Source organism: Canis aureus, chromosome 20, assembly GCF_053574225.1.
Source record: "Canis aureus isolate CA01 chromosome 20, VMU_Caureus_v.1.0, whole genome shotgun sequence".
NCBI classification, from domain to species: Eukaryota; Metazoa; Chordata; class Mammalia; order Carnivora; family Canidae; genus Canis; species Canis aureus.
In genome coordinates, this window is record NC_135630.1 from 7,098,340 (window position 1) to 7,114,657 (window position 16,318).

Below are 16,318 nucleotides of genomic sequence, written 5' to 3' on the forward strand. Positions count from 1 at the left end.
AATTTAAATACAAAAATGAGTAAGACTGTGTTCTGTGGTATGAAGCGGATTCTTAAGGAAAAAAAAAAAACTAAAAAAGAGAAAGAAAAAGCGGTGCTACGCAGCATTTGCCAACTTGTGTTGTGTAAATACCCAATCATACTGATTTCAAGCCACCAGTGGTCTAACAACTGGTTCACTAAATGTCCGACCGGCTTTCCCAGGCCAGTTAGAGCCCTCCTTCCCACCACTGCCTGCGGGGAGATTTGAAAACGCAACGGATCATGCTTTATGTAGTATACGTGCGCGCCACAGTAATGGTTAGGGATAGCACAGGACGCCGCAGGACAGCACGCAGGGCAATCATGAAAGTTGCCGGGGACTTAGATCGACGATGTCTAAGTGCCAGACCTAAAATAGAATCTCAAAAATGAAAAAAGTCTGAAATCATACCTGCCACATTACGTGATCCCAAATAATAATGTTGGCTTATGGGAATGATTCATATAGTGAATCATTATAATGACACTAACAATTCTGAATTAAAATCCTAATAAAAGAAGAGCCAACTTCTAACCTCTGTCCACCTAAAGATGTAAGATGATACTTTTAGTATAAAAGAGAAAGTCAATATGAAAATCATGCTTCATCAAGAAAGATCGGGGCCACCAAAATCTGACATCAATACTGCGTAATAATACCCCCCAAACAAGAGTCATACGGCGATGTCTCGCGAACACCGAACATCTGGGCTATGTGGGTGCACACCCTGCCCTCTCCCCACCTCCAGACATGTGCACACCTTGGTCACTGATTTCTGCGTCGGTAGCTGGAGAGGAGCACTGAGGGCTCAGAGCGGCGTCACCTTGGCTCCCCGGGCCGACAGGTGCAGCGGGGTCGCCCCCACCCGCCCGCGGTGCACACCCACACACTGGAGGGTGCATCAGGGCTCGGCCCTTCTCCTCAGTTGCTCAGCGGCCACCGGCCACTTTCCAAGCCGCCAGCAGCGCCAGCAACGGTTCTGAGGACGTGGCGCCGAGACACCCGGACACATGGCCACGTGGACACCCAGACACCCGGATGCACAGACACCCGGACACCCGGACACCTGCACACCCGGATGCATGGACGCATGGACACCGGACACCTGGATGCACAGACACCTGGAAGCACGGACACCCAGATACATGGACACCTGGACACCTGGACACCTGGACACCTGGACACCCAGACACCTGCACATCCAGACGCACAGACACCCGGGCACCTGGATGCCCGGACACACAGACAGCCAGACGCACAGAAACCCGGACACCTTCACACCCGGACACCTGGACACCAGGACACCCGGACACCGGGACACCCAGATGCATGGACACCCGGACATCCAGATGCACAGACACCCGGACCCAGACATCCGGATGCACGGACACCTGGATACCTGGACACATGGACACCCGGACACCTGGACGCCTGGACGCACGGAGAGCCAAACGCACAGACACTCGGACACCCGGACACCTGGACACGTGGATGCATGGGCACCCAGACACATGGACGCATGGACACCCGGATGCACAGTCACTTGGACACCTGGACACCTGGACACATGGACACACGGACACCCAGACACCTGGACACACAGACGCTCAGACACCCAGACACCTGGAAACCCGGATGCATGGACACCCAGACACCCGGACGCACGAACACCTGGACACCCAGACATCTGGATGCACGGACACCCAGATACCCAGACACCTAGATGCATGGACACCTGGACACACGGACACGTGGACGCATGGATACCCAGATGCACAAACACCTGAACACACAGACACCTGGACACATGGACACCCAGACACCTGGATGCATGGACACCCAGACACCTGGATGCATGGACACCCAGACACCCAGACACCTGGATGCATGGACACTGGATACCTGGACACCTGGACATCTGGACAACTGGACACCCAGATGCATGGACACCTGGACACCCGGACACCCGGACGCACGGACCGCCAGACACCCAGACACACGGACAGCTGGACACCCGGATGCACAGACACCCGGACACTCAGATGCACAGACACCTGAACACCCAGACACACAGATGCATGAACACCTGGATGCATGGACACCTGAACACCTGGACACCCAGACGCACGGACACCCGGACACCCGGATACACGGATGCACGGACACCCAGATGCACGGACTCGGTCACCCAGACGCATGGACACCTGGATGCGTGGATGCATGGACACCTGGACACCTGGACGCCTGGATGGACAGACAGATGGACACCTGGACACCCAGACATGTGGACACATGGACACCGAGACACCTGGATGCATGGACACCTGGACATCTGGATGCACGGACACCTGGACACCCAGATGCATGGACGCACGGACACCTGGACGCACGGACACCTGGATGCATGGACACCTGGATGCCCAGAGGCCCAGATGCACAGACGCACAGACACCTGGACACCTGGACCCGGCAGAGCAAGCGCAGCGTGGCACCTATGGTGGCTGCAGGGGAGCTACAGGTGTCATGCAGGGGGAACAGGGGGGACCCGACTCACCCAGGAGGGGACCTTGTGTTTAAGTGGAGGCCTTGCAGTGTGGGCCACCAGTACCTGAGGGCAGAGGCCACGACAGGTTCGGAGGCGGAACACGAGAGGAATACAGGGGGCTGTGGGAGCAGTGTGCTAGGCCTGCCGTAGGTCGCCCCCACCTGTTGTAGGTCGCCCCCACCGCCACAGGTCACGCCGCAGGGGAACAGCGAGGCAGTGAGGCGCAGGCGGAAAGCAGGGGGCACCGCGGGGAAGGCCGCGTGGGGACTGAGCTGTGCGGGGCGGGGGGCGGCTCCAGAACAGCCCCACAGGGAGCCCCCCCGCAGCTGGCGGCTGCCCGAGGAGGGGAAGGGGGTCGGGCTCAGGTGACCGGCCTGCACCTCTAGGTCCACAGGCGCCGGCGGCGAGGTCCCTCCTGCAGGCCACTCGCGGGCAGGGCCCCACGGAGGGGACCGACTCCCTGGGGTGCAGATGGCCCGTCTGCAGGGCGGGGGGTGAGTGGGGGGCAAGGCTCGGGCGCACACAGGAGAAGGCAGGTGCACGGCCGGGGCCGGGGCCGGGGCTGGGAGGAGCTGCAGGGAGGAGGGCGAGGAGCCATCTCTGACCTTTGTCCAGGCCGCGGCTGCAGTGACAGGCTTCGGGTGGCTTCGGGTCACGGTCACAGCCAAGGCGGCCACGCAGCACGCGAGGGGGCTCTCACGGGCTCTGGGGGTGCGTCTCCTGGAACGGAAGCCGCTCGGCTTTTCAACACGAACGTTTCTGAAACAGGGTCACAGCTTATAAATTATCTCCATCCTCATCCTCAGAGAAGCTCTTACGAAAAAGGTTGTGCTGCTTAAAAAATTGTCGGAGTTTCTCGGCGGGTCCCGGGGAAGGGGACTGACAGGGGTACGTGCAGGCCCCGGACGGAGCAGGGTCTTAAGGTCAGGATCTGCGGGGCTGGGAGGGAGCCAACCGGGCACAGGAAGTAAGGCCAGCGAGCCGCCACCAGGCCGGGATGGCCCTCGAGGTGGACCAAGTCGCTGAAAGGAAGGCCCTTCGGGCACGGGGTGGAGGCTGCCTCTGGGCCGGGCCGCGACCTTGGACGGGGACGCTTTCTCCCAGAGAGGACCGTCCCCTGACCCGCCTGCGAGCGGCCCTTCATCCCTCACGGAGAACGTGGCCCGAGCCCGGCACGGTCACAAACGACACTCAGGAATGGAGGACACGCGGCATTTCATCACCGTATCACTCGATCCGACCGTGACCGTGAGACCGTAGACACAATCGCTCTCTGGCACAACCTATTTTAAAATCCATTTTAGTACAAGTGTAGGTCATCTGAGATCCCGCCCTATTTGGGATGGAGTAAAGGAAGAGAATCACTTCTGAAAATCCAAAAAGACTCATGTAAGAGCAAAAAAAAAAACATTCACTAAAAGATTCCTAGGGGTTTACTGAAAAATTATTTGGCGATGAAAGAGCGAAACGGTGGCAAGTGCCAGCTTCCTGGGTACGCGGCCTGAAGGGCACATTTACCGCAGAGCCCGGGGGGCTCCGACCCTCGGCTTCACTAGCCGGTGCCCAGGGAGCATCAGCCCTAGGCCCGCGGGGGGCACGGAGGGCGGGGTGGGGGGCCTCTCGGTCAGCTTCCCCCTCCTGGAGGTCATCCGGGTTTGCAAGCAGGCTGCCACCACTTCCTTCAGTCTGGACCCCAGCGGCCACCTGACCCAGCGGCCTCCCGACGGCTGCGGATCCAATGCCCGGGCCTCTAAGTCCTCGCGCGTCCCAGTTCCCACTCGCTCCCCGCGGCTCTCACCGCAAGGCAGCCCACCGGGTAGGGAGGCAGAGTCGAGAGGAAGCAGCTAGGGACGTCGGTGGCCGCGTGTGGGGGCTCCGGCCTCTCTGAAACCAGGGCACGTGAAACCCAAAAGGCGAATTTCCCCAAAGATTCCCTCTGAACAAGGCCGCCTGAGCAGGAAGCTGGGCGGCAATCAGAAATGCAGCGTCTCCCGTCCTGCGTTATCAAGGTGAACGAATGCTTCCCAAGCCATCAATGATAAAAAATTAATTAATTAATTAATTAATTAATTAATTAATAAAATAATAATTAAAAAATAAAAAATAAAAATAAAAATAAAAATAAATAAATAAATAAATAAATAAATAAATAAATAAATAAATAAATAAATAAAAATTCCAACCCACTTTGCTATAGAAAAAAAATTAAATTTATCTCTATTTGCTCTATAAAAAATATTAAAATCTGCAATCATGTAAAAGAGGGAATCTGAGTGCATGGACAAAGATTTGTAGGAGATGAAGCATGTAAAGAGGAGTTAGGAAGTTTATTTCCGATGATGATAATATTTAGTGATGTTCATGGTATTTTTCAATTCTTTTATTTTTTTTAATTTTTTTTTTAAAGATTTTATTTACTCATTCATGAGAAACAGAGAGGAGAGAGAGAGAGGCAGAGACCCAGGCAGAGGGAGCAGCAGGCTCCATGCAGGGAGCCCGACGTGGGACTCGATCCCGGGTATCCAGGATCACGCCCTGGACCAAACGCAGGTGCTCAACTGCTGAGCCACCCGGGCTGCCCTTTTCAGTTCTTTTAATGTCTGTAATTTGTGATCGCTGTTCCCGCTGCACATAAATACCCCCCAAATATTCCAGTTGGCTAATTCTGTGTTCATACTTTAGCGCTCTTTCCCTTAAAGAGGGCCCGGACGCCTCAAACGCTTGCGGCCTTCCAGACCTGGATTCACTCTTACTTACGACGTGCTGGACTCTTCTTCCAAGCCCTTGGCTGGTTTAATCAGTTAAACGTAGGAGGTAGATGCTTTCATCAGACGAGAGGGTTGAGGGCAAAGACTTTAGGGAACTTTCTAAAAGTGACTCAGGGATGACAGGCCGGTGTCAAGATTTGAACACGTCTCACACTCGAGTTCATGTTCTTTTAACTCTGTGCTATACTGAAATAAACAAATTATAGCTTTGCTGCGCTTTGCTATGATATACAGCCTCTCATTTATCATTCACCAGTGACTAAGCCCCCCCTTTTTTTTAAGATTTTATTTATTTATTCATAGAGACACTCACACAGAGAGGGAGAGGCAGAGATACAGGCAGAAGGAGAACCAGGCTCTATGCAGGGAGCCCGACGTGGGACTCAAACCCGGGTCTCTGGGATCAGGCCCTGGGCTGAAGGTCACGCTAAATGGCTGAGCCACCCAGGCTGCCCAAAGCTCCTTTTTTAGTTAAGCAGATGTGCTGGGTGCTGGGTAATACCAGGCTGATATTACATAGTTCCTACCCCCACAAACCATAAAGACTAATAAGGAGACCCAAAATGCTGCAATAGAAAGCATAATACCTTTACAGAAAGGTATTAAAAAGCACTACAAATAAAGGAGAAATTATAATGAATTAAACATTCTCATCAGCCGAGTGGAGGAGAGCGAGCAATGGTGTATAAACATAGGGTAAGTCTTCCTTTCATTCATGGAATATGGACGAGCTAATGTTATCATGTTTTAAGATTTCGGCTCAAGATGGCAGATCTATTTGGGATTACAAATTTGTTGTTAAAATTTCTCTCTATGGAGGGAGGAAAAATAAATCTTTATTTTTTTTAAAGATTTTATTTATTTATTCAAGAGACACAGAGAGAGAGAGAGAGAGAGAGAGAGAGAGAGAGAGAGGCAGAGACAGGCAGAGGGAGAAGCAGGGACCCTGCAGGGAGCCTGACGTGGGACTCAACCCCGGGTCTCCAGGATCGCGCCCTGGGCCGAAGGCAGGCGCTAAACCGCTGCGCCACCCAGGGATCCCGAGGGAGGAAAAATAGACTCTTAATCATAGGAAACAAACTGAGGGTCACAGGAGGGGAGGGGGTTGGGGAAATAGGGTAACTGGGGAATGGGCATGAAGGAGGGCAGGTGACGTCATGAGCACTGGGCGTTATATCCAACACCTCTTGAATCCTACCTCTGAAACTAGTAATACACTATATGTTCATTAATTGGATTTAAAATAAATTTTTCAAAAAACAAAAACAAAAAAATAAAAATAATAATCAATCAAGAAAAAAATAAAAAAATAAAATAAAATAAAATAAAATAAAATAAAATAAAATAAAATAAAATAAAATAAAATTCCTCTCTTTGTCCCAGGGCTTCTGCATGGCCCAGCAAATCTTTGTTTACTGAAAGGGCACTTGTCAGGATGAGCACTGGGTGTCAGATGTAAGTGATGAATCACTAAATTCTACTCCTGAAACCATTATCACCCTGTATGTTAACTACCTAGAATGTAAATGAAAATTTGAAGAAAATAAATAAATAAATAAATAAATAAACAAACAAACAAACAAATAAACAAATAAATAAGACCCCCCCCCCACACACACCTGTTCAGCACCACCACCCCCAAAACATACACACATAAAATTTACTCTTTATCATCTTCCTGCAAATTGTCTTCCCACCCTTTGAAGTCCCAGACCCCATGCCCTTCTCGTGGCCTCTGGACGGCGTCTAAGCCTCAACTGCCTGACGGCTTGTGGACCTCATATTCTTATGGAGCCCTGCATATATATATATATATAAAATTCAATTTGACTCTCTCCTGTTAATCAGCCTCATGTCAATTTAATTATTAGACCAGCCACAAGGATCTTGAAGGGTAGAGGAAACAAAATACATTTGAATAGTCAGGCTGGAAGGGGATGACAAACAACCTCAGAAGTGAAGCTGAGAAATCTGATTTGATTTTCTAGATCCCTAGTAATGTTACCCAACAGCTGTCCTTGGCAGAAATTAATAATTAAATGCAAAACCGAAGAGAAAAATGTCACATATCATTTTTTAACATCAGCTTGTACATGTACTCAAACCAGTTATCTATTAAACAAACTATTGTCCTAATCTGACAAATAGTCCTTCTACCTTAATAAAGAAGTTTGTGATCCCTAGTAAGTAGTGAACAGTCATCCTTTCTACAGGAAAGACTTGATTTTTCTTTTTCTTTTTTTTTTTTTAAAGATTTTATTTATTCATGAGAGACAAAGAGAGAGAGAGAGAGAGAGAGAGGCAGAGACACAGGCAGAGGGAGAAGTAGGCTCCATGCAGGGAGCCCGACGCAAGACTTAATCCCAGGACCCCAAAATCACACCCAGGGCTGAAGGCAGATACTCAACCGCTGAGCCACCGGGGCTGCCCAAGACTTGATTTTTCAAGAGTGAGAATTTGTAGTTGATTTAATGCTGAGTCCACATATTAATTATTAGCTGGATAAGTACAAGATTGGATCATACTTGGTTCATACCCTATATGAAACTTTCCAGTCTCTCAGCACACATGTCCAATAGGAGCTGTTTTCGGGACTGTGGCCCTCTTCATTATTGTTGCTTCCTTAAGTGCCTTTTTTTAGAATTTGCTCTATCAAGTATTCATATTGTTTCTGTGTTTTGACCTGGCTACTGAAGCTCATCACTATTTAATCCATCTACAAATCCACACCCAGTATGATTGGGGTCTATCCGCCTGTAGGACTCTACCTAGGAGGCTGGCATCCATCTTGCCAGTTCAGATAAAAGGATGAACAACTAGAGGTCGTATCACCCCCACGGAAAGGCCAGACCAGCCGAGGAACACAGAGGCCTAGACTCAAGGGATAGGAATGCTCACTCATCATTCAAAGTAACCTGTAGGACATGTAGTTAACCAGCACCAAGGAAATCTCTCACGTAGACAAAGATATATCTCAGCTTCCAAGTCTCTTGAGATGGAACAGAAGGGCCAGATGGAGCGGCACCAGAGGTCAGTAAGTCGCACTTGCTAACATGACCCTCGGGGCCTCCGATCAGCAATGTCCACCTTCCCAGGAGACACCTGCCCCAAATTTTGCCCTTAAAAACCTTCACTTGCAAGGCATCAGAGAACTTGGTTCTTTTAAGTATCAGAGCTCCCCATTTTCCTGGGTGGTGACGTGCCAATAAAAGTCTATCTTCATTCACTGCAAGAGCTCCAGGGTCAGGTTTTTTTTTTTTCAGGGTCAGTTTTTATTGGCTTGCTGTGCACTGAATGGATGAACTCTCCTTTGATGCAGTTATAGCAGTTTGGTGGGTAAAAATCTGTAACTTGATAACATTAATTTTATTTGTGGAATTCAATTATCAATATTTTCCAAGGTTAGACCTGGTAAAGAAAATTCAGAGTCAATCACCAGTAAGTAAAGTTTTCCCAGTGTTCACATTTTCTCTCAACAAATACGGATCTTAATTTAAGAAGAGGGAGAACCAAGCTGGATATTAAGGTATTAATAATTCATATGGGAGGCTACTAGTCAAACTTGCCTTTATTGTTAACTCTGAACAAACATTCAGGAAAAAAAAAAAAACCCACAGTTGAGCAAAAACTATTTTTGAAGGAAGAAAGGTACAAAGTCTTGCAAATTAATGTCCCTAGTAGAGTACAGGCATTCAAATGCTATATCTGATGTTGACTCTTCACCAAAAATTTTGAATAATTGTCTAGCAAAATCACTTCTCGGCAGAAAGCACTTCGACATGAGCTATAAGCCTACGAATTAAATTGAAATCCACAGTCTGTATGGTGCCAAAGGAAAATAATGACTCTTGCCCTCAGGAACAACAAAATGGGTCACTGAGAGTCTGGGAGTCACGCACAACAAATGGAGAGAACAAGCTTTCTGTACTAACAACCCCTTATCAAGACAATTAATGACTTAACTCGAGCACCCAAAGAGATTCTGTGGGTTATTATCTGAAAAGGAAGAAGCCTCTCTAATAGGGTAGAAAGGCCATGCAGAGTAATTGCCTCAGGAAAAAAAAAAACAACAACGTTTTCTCCCTTTCCAGTAGAAATATATGAAACATAAATTATATGGGAATGAGAAATACGTTAAGAATCCTGTTATTTCACTTTGATTCCCTTGGGCACCCATTATCACTCCCGAACTGAATATTTACATAAAATAAACACCATTAGCAGAAAAGAAGATGACAGAAAATTCTTTTCCCACTTGGGGCATTTCAACATTGGGGCCCCCAGGAGCTACTGAAACACAAGGAAAAAGCCTTCCTGGACGGCCGCGTATCTATTTATTTATTTATTTATTTATTTATTTATTTATTTATTTATTTTTAACGGGAGAGGTGAGGAAACATCTGGATAGCTTAGACTCCCTTTTGGCTGCTGAGCAACTTGTTTCCAGGCAAGGCAAGAGATTACTGTGACTTCTGTCCCCCTTTAAGAAAAAAAAAAAGGCATCTCCCTTTTTTACTTAGGTTAGAGACGCCAACTCATCGGGATACAAGAGAAGGAAAGAAACCACGTCTCATGGTGCATCGCAGGTGAGAGCTCAGAGCAAGAATCAGGTGTTTTGGGGAAAGAAAAAATACATACATAGGCCCATCATGGAAAACAGGCCGTGTCTCAGGCCCTGCTCACGTAAGGCGACACGGGAGCACTAGCGGGCTGCAGAGGCGTGCGCTGGCGGGGCCGAGCGTGATGGGGGCTGGTGTGACTACAGACGCGCGGTGGCATGGCCTCCAGGCGCACGTGGACAGCAAGAAATTTTAATGCAGAAGAAGCGGCATCGGAGGATGCTCAGGGCCGTGAAGAAACCCCCGCACGCTCACGCATGCTCCCCGAGGGCTGCGGGCGTGAAGCGCTTCCCGGGAGCTACACCTGCAGCCTCAGAAGAGGTGCATTACGGAACACAAACCGTGGCCGGTCCTCGACAGGATAAACATCCCAGGGAGACCCCCGGAAAGCTCGGGCCTAACGAACAGCCCGGGATGGGGGGCCACCAAGACTGGGGAGCCCCTGAAGGGAGCCGGCGGCGCAGGTGCAGGAGGGCAGCTGGGGATGAAGGAGTGTCCCAGCGCCCGGGCAGCCACGGCCCTGAGTTCCACCGACGCTCGGGGTCTGAGCTTTGAACAGCACGCGGGGCGGCAACTCCTGAAGGCGATTTCCGATCACATTTTATAGGGCTTTCCTTTATGGCCAAGGCATAAAGCCATCCCCGTAAAGGAGGCTTTACGACCCAAGTTCCCATCAAGGGTTCGGCAGAAACACAAGCGGCGGACAAGTCTTTGATAGTCCAAGACCAGCAACCACGAAATAGAAGCAGGAGTACGACATTCACCCGGTGGGACGAGGCACGTAAAGCACAGGAGATGGCTCACTCCCGGACACGTACTGGGGCGGCAGGCTTCCTGCCCGAACACTCGGAGCCCCCCGCTCCCTCCAGCTGTAATAAAATATTGCCATCCAGCTAGAAAATCAGCACATCGGCTTCCACGGCACACGGACTCGGTGGTTTTGCTATCAGAATCCCACGGCTTTATGAAGCCCCGTGCGACGGAATGGCAGTGTCAAAAGAACATAAAACCGAAAGAAAACCAAACAGCTGTTTTCCCCTGCACTAAGGCACCGCTGCAAACGCACAGTGGTACAGGTTCTCACACAGAGGAAACTCTTGTTGTTCTCTACGTGCCGGATGACAGCATGAATAGGTCTGTTCTGTTTTGGTTGCTATTTTCCAAACTTTATTACCAGAAAAAAATCATCCCCTGTGTGCATGTTGCCCATAATATCCTCCCTTCCAGGGAGGGAAGTTCTAGCTGAGACCCCATTTCTAATTTAACTGTTAATTTAAATTTAATTTTCTTTAACACTTTAAGACATCAACAGGATGCTTGGGCTTGTCACAACTGGGCCATCAGCTGGGAGGAGAACCCATAAGAATGACAATACCGGTGCTGCACACAACATATTTCACAAAGAAAGGCAAAATCAACGACTCGGGCCACAGCCTGCTATCTTGATGTCTGTGTCTTAACTTTCAGCACTTTGTCCTGGACGGCGGAAAGGTGAATGTCTCATCCGGGAACAATCGTGCATAAATTGTGACCGATAACGTTCCAAGTAACAGATATTTCTGGTGAAATAAAGAGAAACGAGACCAAAAAAAAAAAAAAAAAGGTCTTATTTAAGAAGAGCAAAGTGTGCATAAACGTTGGAACCCAAGAAAAATTTTCTTGTGGGAAGATAGAAAAATAATCCCATAACTTAAGTGTGACAAGCCCCATACGCATCCCAATGATTTTTTACTATAATATTCGTGCATGTTCGACCATAAATTTTTTCATATGTCTTGATGAGATCCAGCCAACAAATTTCTAAGCAGTCAAACCAAAATAAATATTTCCAGCAACGTGGAAACTGACCCCAAAATGCCATAGATGTATTTAAAATAACAGAAACTTAGAACTGCTCATTTAGTAATTGGGGACAGGAGGACTCAGGGGGCTCAGCAGTTGAGGGTCTGCCTCCGGCTCAGGGTGTGACCCCGGGGTCCTGGGATCGAGTCCCACCTCGGGCTCCCTGAATGGAGCCTGCTTCTCTCTCGGCCTGGGTCTCTGCCTCTCTCTCTCTCTCTCTCTCTCTGTGTGTGTGTGTGTCTCAGGAATAAATAAAGATTTATAAATAAATCTTTAAAAAAATAAATTTTAAAAATTTTCCCTATTCTATGCTAAGCCTTGGTTATACACCGAGAGGAAAAATGCACATCAAACTGTATTTATATGGAGGTCATCAAGGAACCAAAGCAACAGCTATGAAGACTACTTCCCACTGGGGACCAGGGAAGGTGGGGCGTGACCCACACGACCTCAGGCCCTCAGACCCGCAGGCTTTCCCACGGGTGCCCACAGACCCCCTCACCCAGCACCCTAGTCGGCTGCAGCCTTGCCGTCACTGGGAGCACAAACCGCAGCTCAGGGCCACCGTCACCCGCTAGAGCGGCTGACCAACAGGCAAGACGACTGTTGGCCTTGGGTGTGGAAAAGCACTTACAGTCTATCAGCCATGGGGTGAAAACCCACGCTTTAGGAGGCTGGTGATGGCAGGCCCGGCACAAGGTGCCTTCACTACTGCCCCGTCCCTTCGAGGGGTGTCGCCTTGGGCCACCGACGGGGCCAGCCCACCTCGGGCTGCATGGGCCACACCAGGGAGCAAGGCCCGCACCCAGGGCAAGAGGCTGCGCCACCGGGTCGGCTCCACCTGGCAAGGCCTCCGCGGCCAGGAGCGGAAACCCGGGAAGCCACTAGTGACAAAACGACACGGAGAGACCAACCCAGAGCAGAGGCAGCCCCCCACTCCCAGACCCAGGGGTGAGGCGCCCTGACGATGAGCGGCCGGCACACACGCTCCTGGGAAATATTCAAGAGCTGAGGCTCCAAACCGCTACACTTTGGCCCCTTGGTTCTCTAGCAACAGGTCAACTGATCCGACACATACGAATTTTTCAATCACGAGATTTAGAAAGTATGGGTTGGTGATTGCTTGTCAGTGTGTCCCTCAGACTATCAAGTGCAACTGTTTAACCTTCCATGCGCCCTGGAGCTGTTCACAACCTCACCTTTCCTGACATAACCTATGAGCTGGTTATTACTACCCGGATTTAAAGAGGGGGAAACAACGGCTGATTAGCTCAGCCAGCTAGTAAGTATGCCCACAAACCTGAGTCTCCCAGACTCCTCAGGTGGGGCTTATCTTACGCAGCTTTGTATCTCTAGCCCATGCACGGTGGCTGAAATAAAGAAGGTTATTTTTCAAAGGTTGGATGGATGATGCATGGGTAGATAGATGGATGAATGAATCAACGGGTGCTTCATCTGCTATTTTAAATATTTAAGAAAAAAGACATACATGCAGCCCACCCCCAAGCCCAGCCCCTCCAAGGTCTTTCTTTACCAGGCTCATTTTTTTGTTTGCTTTTTGTTTTTTTGTTTTTGTTTTTGTTTTGGGGATTTTTTTTTTTTTGGTTATTTTTCACTTGTATTAGTATCAAGATATTTTATATTCTTGGTTGACAAGATTCTATTGTCAAATTCTATTTCTCAATGTTTCCCTTAAAACTGAGAAGTTGAAAGAAACTGAACATAATACTGAGCTTATCTAAAACTACACTCTGTAATCTGAACTCTGCCTCTATAGGAAAGTGATGTTCTTTGTGGACTTCAAAAGTTTATCTGAAATAAAGTTTCACCTTAACCAAAACAAAATAATTTCTAGGCTTTAACACGAAAAAACGGAATCCCTCTAGGAATCTGTTGTGAAATGCAAAATGCCTTGGCTAAACTCACAATCCATAAAATTCAGTTAGAAAATGTACTTACTCCATCGTAATCTACTTGAATTGAAGGAATAAATGGACTCATTAGTTTGGGCTAGCTTAGAGGCCTCTCAAAATTGTACTATTGATTTTGGTTAATTTGGATAGAATTAAGAACTCAAATTGCTTTATTAAATTCTTTCTATTATGCATTTACTTTGGTCAGTTTTAAAAAGAATACACTCCCCTCCAATCCCACCATTAAAACATAAATAATCTCAAAGTCTTAAAGCCAAGTGCAGCCGGCTACGATTATTACGCCCCGTTTCATTCCACCAATTAATCACGATGAGAGCATCATAGGCCAAAAGTATCACTGTTCATCTCTGTGACACCTAGTAAGTCAAACATTATTTTGCATTAATTTCCATGAACGTATGGAATCACAAATCCTCTGAAATGGTTATGTTAAGGTCTCGTCAGTATTTTAAAAACATATCTATATTAATAGATAGAAGTTCTTACAAAGTAACTTTATAGTACACACAAGAAGTAAAACATAATTTTATAAAATTTATTTCTAGGGAAAAATTCTTTTACCTTAAATATTTACATAATTTTTTTTTCACTACAATATTCAATTTTAGTTAGAATATTGTACATAGGGATGTCTGGGTGGCTCAAGCCATTCTCCATCTCCCTCTACCCCTCCCCGCTGCTTGTGCTCTCTTCTCTCTCCCTCAAATAAATAAAATCATTGAAAAAAAAAGGAATACTATATATACATGGATCCATGCTCACTAATGATTTCTCAAATTATATAGATACTGAAGATGAAGAAATCTAAATCTCTTAATTGCAACAAATCTGCCAAAGTTCTGTTCTTTTGCAATAAATTATAGCAGGGGTTGGCAAGCCATGCCTTTATGTGGCAAATCAGGTTGCAGCTTGCTTTTGTTCTACATTTTTACCCTTTAAAAAAAAAATTAAAACAAGAGTTTAAAACATTTAAAAAGAAGATCCCGCAGCGGATTCCACAGCTGGCGCACAAAGACTAAAATATTTCCCATCTGGCCCCTAACACAGAACATTTGTCAGCTCCTGACCAATGTGTATTTCTACATGAATGGTCCATCCCTATCTCAAACTTAACCTAAAATCAAAAATCTTCTGCTCAGGCCTACAAAAACTCTTACACACTAGAGCAGAGAAAGGAATACTTCCCAACACGCCCTGGCCTCCCGCAAAAAAATTCTCCCTAGACAACACCTTCAGGCACCTGAATTTCCAGATTTTGCATTTAGTTGCCAATAGCAAGTTACCTCCAGTAAGGTCGATCACTTTACCACATTCTTTAGGTTCCACGCCTTTAAATATAGAAAAGAAGGATTTTTTTTTTACTACGATTGAAAATATTAAAAGAATCATTGCTAACAAATAATCAAGTACTACCTATCAACCACAATTCTGAGCGATGTGTATATTTTTAACTAATTTTTTCTTATGGCAACTTTATAAGGAAGGTAATGCTACTATCATCATTGCAAAGATGAGAAATCTGAGGAACACAGAAATTACATAATTTGCCCAAAGTTACACAGCTGGTAAGTGGCAGCACCACAGCAAGAAACCAGGCAGCCTGGGCTGCGTCCGTGTTTTTACCACTTTCCCACACTCTTAGTTTAGCCAATGTTTACTCCCGTGTAGAAGGTCCCCTACCACCTAGCTTCCCTGGGGCTCCTACCTTGAAAATGAAACTTGATCTAGAGAGAGTTTCTCCCACAGTAGAGAGCGAAAACACCATCTATGCGTAAACACTAGACAACAGGTGACCCTCGGGATCAGAAAGATGTGATGGAAGTAGATGTTCCAGCCAGGAGAGTAGGAGGACTAAGAGAAACAGAGGCAGAAGAAGACATGGGTGCAATGAGTTCTCCCCCCAGGGGTTGATATTTTGGGGACAGTGAGCGGAAAGTACACTTAGGGGAAGGCTTTGTCCTGCCTCTCTGCTTTGAAATTCCTAATGGAATTTACCAGCGTGTAGGGTGGCCCCATCCAAGAGGCAGTGAAACGGGTCAGGGAAACAGAGGTGAGGATTGGCTGTGCAGGGGAAAGGACCGAGTTAAGACAACCAAGCCTCCACTCTGGAAGGAATTCAGAAGTTTCTGCCTAAACCCACAAGAGAACACAGCAGATGGGTGAGAAAGAGCCAGCAGTGTGCACGGGAGAGGCAGCAGGGAGATGGCATAAAGGAAGCTGGTCCCAGTAAGACAGAGATGGCTTAAAAGCACGGTCCAGTAAGGTAGACTGAGGCTCAGAGGGTCTGCAGCATCTATCTTTCCGAAGGTCTTTCATTTTAAAGAAAATCTCTATCAGATAGGATATGCGTGTACCTTCCAGCATATGCGGCAAGAAGTATTATCTCTATCACAAAATCAACCATCTACCAAATTCTACTAAAATTACAAAGTGGTTTAACCACAATTACAAAGTACATGTTCAGAAAAGATGATCATAATCATACATCACGTACGCTTTTCTGATGCACAAATTCCATCTCTGTAAAGTGAGCTTTACTATTAGCAGTGATGGTAGACAAAGCCTAATGTCCCGTAAAAGAAAAGTTAG

At 47.4% G+C, this 16,318-nt stretch overlaps 1 protein-coding gene across 3 annotated transcripts in view; it reads right to left on the reverse strand.

Annotated features, from left to right (window-relative positions):
* IL15 (interleukin 15) overlaps positions 1–16,318 on the reverse strand; it is a 64,550-nt gene that overhangs the window by 21,652 nt on the left and 26,580 nt on the right. Inside the window, exon 2 of one of the 3 annotated variants that reach the window (XM_077860929.1) lies at positions 3,172–3,325. The exons of the other annotated variants lie outside the window; for them this stretch is intronic. The gene's annotated coding sequence lies outside the window, so the exon portion shown is untranslated. The remainder of the gene's footprint in view (positions 1–3,171; positions 3,326–16,318) is intronic. 3 annotated transcript variants of the gene reach the window in all.